Genomic DNA, 4,046 nt, shown 5'->3' with positions numbered 1-4,046 from the left:
TAACTTACTAACTTACTAACTTACTAACTTACTAACTTACTAACTTACTAACTTACTAACTTACTAACTTACTAACTTACTAACTTACTAACTTACTTACTTACTTACCAAAAATATCAAGTAGCTTACTTTTAAGTTCAATTTAAACTCTAACTTAAATTTCAAAATAATGTATCTATCAAACTGAATGTTGTCGTTTAACTCAGATGTAGATCTATGCGTTTCTACATCTATAGTATCGTTGTCATTTTAGTTGATTTGATTTTCGATTGAAAATTAATATCGCATTTTCAGAAAAATTCTCCTAAAAGATTTACATTTTTTCATCCTTAAATCTAATACAGGCTAACAAATATACAAAATGTAAATCTTTTTTAATACAAACACAGTAAAGGGGAAAGAGAGAGAACGAAACTTATCCACAAATACACACACTCTTATGTATTAACTTATTCATGCATTCATCTATCTTATTGTTGTTATTTGTGCTATTTAATGTTTCCGCTTCCGATGTAGTAAAATTTACGAATGTGTCTGTTTTTGTATTTTTTACAGTTACTTCTGCTAGTAGACATTTTTACATGCACATGTGGCTGCACATCCACGCACCCCACAGAAACACATTTTTTCATTCAATTTATTGAAATTTATATTTTTTTGCTTGGTTGGGATGACACATCCTTCTCTAACAGTTGATGTCATTTACGTGGTATTTCTATAATTTGATGCAAAATGCAACAACCACATGTGAATTTTAATTTAATCTTTTTTCGCAAATTTATTTTAAAAATACTTTAGAGATTTGAATTTCTGTTTTTTTTTTTCATTTACATTTGCACACAAATAAGCATTTCTTGTTATACAATTAAATTGAATTATTTTTCATATAATTTTATGTGGAAAATTTGTAATTTGGTATGTGTAAATAATATGTATAATTTTTCTTTTTCTTTGCTACATTTGAAAGAAAGAATTTTTAATTAATTTAGAGATAAATACAAAGAATGTATGTCAAAGAATTCTTTTATTAATCTGTTTAGAGGTGAAACGTTATTTTAATGTGACCCACATTGTAAGTGAAAGTTGTCGAATAAAGAAATAGCAGAAAATGTCCTTGCTAGAGGTTTCAATTACTAAGTACTGTAATTTATATTGACACACGTTCATTAGTTCATATTTACCATTTAAATATTTAATATATTTAGTTTTGGTATTTTGTTAAAATAATAATACTATATATAGGGTCTTTATAATTTGATTTTACACAAACGACCGATTTTTATAATAAACAAAGATCTGTTTTTGATTTGATTTTGAACTCAACCTAAAACTGACTAGAACTGAACTGAATTGAACTGAACTAGAACTAGAACTGAACTGAACTAGAACTGAACTAGAACTGAACTAGAACTGAACTAGAACTGAACTAGAACTGAACTAGAACTGAACTAGAACTGAACTAGAACTGAACTAGAACTGAACTAGAACTAGAACTGAACTAGAACTGAACTAGAACTGAACTAGAACTGAACTAGAACTGAACTAGAACTGAACTAGAACTGAACTAGAACTGAACTAGAACTGAACTAGAACTGAACTAGAACTGAACTAGAACTGAACTAGAACTGAACTAGAACTGAACTAGAACTGAACTAGAACTGAACTAGAACTGAACTAGAACTGAACTCGAACTGAACTAGAACTAGACTAGACTGAACTAGAACTGAACTAGAACTGAACTAGAACTGAACTAGAACTGAACTAGAACTGAACTAGAACTGACTAGAACTGAACTAGAACTGAACTAGAACTGAACTAGAACTGAACTAGAACTGAACTAGAACTGAACTAGAACTGAACTAGAACTGAACTAGAACTGAACTAGAACTGAACTAGAACTGAACTAGAACTGAACTAGAACTGAACTAGAACTGAACTAGAACTGAACTAGAACTGAACTAGAACTGAACTAGAACTGAACTAGAACTGAACTAGAACTGAACTAGAACTGAACTAGAACTGAACTAGAACTGAACTAGAATGAACTAGAAACTGAACTAGAACTGAACTAGAACTGAACTAGAACTGAACTAGAACTGAACTAGAACTGAACTAGAACTGAACTAGAACTGAACTAGAACTGAACTAGAACTGAACTAGAACTGAACTAGAACTGAACTAGAACTGAACTAGAACTGAACTAGAACTGAACTAGAACTGAACTAGAACTGAACTAGAACTGAACTAGAACTGAACTAGAACTGAACTAGAACTGAACTAGAACTGAACTAGAACTGAACTAGAACTGAACTAGAACTGAACTAGAACTGAACTAGAACTGAACTAGAACTGAACTAGAACAGAACTAGAACAGAACTAGAACAGAACTAGAACTGAACTAGAACTGAACTAGAACTGAACTAGAACTGAACTAGAACTGAACTAGAACTGAACTAGAACTGAACTAGAACTGAACTAGAACTGAACTAGAACTGAACTAGAACTGAACTAGAACTGAACTAGAACTGAACTAGAACTGAACTAGAACTGAACTGAACTAGAACTGAACTAGAACTGAACTAGAACTGAACTAGAACTGAACTAGAACTGAACTAGAACTGAACTAGAACTGAACTAGAACTGAACTAGAACTGAACTAGAACTGAACTAGAACTGAACTAGAACTGAACTAGAACTGAACTAGAACTGAACTAGAACTGAACTAGAACTGAACTAGAACTGAACTAGAACTGAACTAGAACTGAACTAGAACTGAACTAGAACTGAACTAGAACTGAACTAGAACTGAACTAGAACTGAACTAGAACTGAACTAGAACTGAACTAGAACTGAACTAGAACTGAACTAGAACTGAACTAGAACTGAACTAGAACTGAACTAGAACTGAACTAGAACTGAACTAGAACTGAACTAGAACTGAACTAGAACTGAACTAGAACTGAACTAGACTGAACTAGAACTGAACTAGAACTGAACTAGAACTGAACTAGAACTGAACTAGAACTGAACTAGAACTGAACTAGAACTGAACTAGAACTGAACTAGAACTGAACTAGAACTGAACTAGAACTGAACTAGAACTGAACTAGAATCTGAACTAGAACTGAACTAGAACTGACTAGAACTGAACTAGAACTGAACTAGAACTGAACTAGAACTGAACTAGAACTGAACTAGAACTGAACTAGAACTGAACTAGAACTGAACTAGAACTGAACTAGAACTGAACTAGAACTGAACTAGAACTGAACTAGAACTGAACTAGAACTGAACTAGAACTGAACTAGAACTGAACTAGAACTGAACTAGAACTGAACTAGAACTGAACTAGAACTGAACTAGAAACTGAACTAGAACTGAACTAGAACTGAACTAGAACTGAACTAGAACTGAACTAGAACTGAACTAGAACTGAACTAGAACTGAACTAGAACTGAACTAGAACTGAACTAGAACTGAACTAGAACTGAACTAGAACTGAACTAGAACTGAACTAGACTGAACTAGAACTGAACTAGAACTGAACTAGAACTGAACTAGAACTGAACTAGAACTGAACTAGAACTGAACTAGAACTGAACTAGAACTGAACTAGAACTGAACTAGAACTGAACTAGAACTGAACTAGAACTGAACTAGAACTGAACTATGAACTAGAAACAAATGAACTAGAACTGAACTAGAACTGAACTAGAACTGAACTAGAACTGAACTAGAACTGAACTAGAACTGAACTAGAACTGAACTAGAACTGAACTAGAACTGAACTAGAACTGACTAGAACTGAACTAGAACTGAACTAGAACTGAACTAGAACTGAACTAGAACTGAACTAGAACTGAACTAGAACTGAACTAGAACTGAACTAGAACTGAACTAGAACTGAACTAGAACTGAACTAGAACTGAACTAGAACTGAACTAGAACTGAACTAGAACTGAACTAGAACTGAACTAGAACTGAACTAGAACTGAACTAGAACTGAACTAGAACTGAACTAGAACTGAACTAGAACTGAACTAGAA

Source organism: Lucilia cuprina, chromosome 2 (assembly GCF_022045245.1).
Source record: "Lucilia cuprina isolate Lc7/37 chromosome 2, ASM2204524v1, whole genome shotgun sequence".
Taxonomy (NCBI): domain Eukaryota; kingdom Metazoa; phylum Arthropoda; class Insecta; order Diptera; family Calliphoridae; genus Lucilia; species Lucilia cuprina.
Note: the sequence above shows the minus strand (reverse complement) of the source record.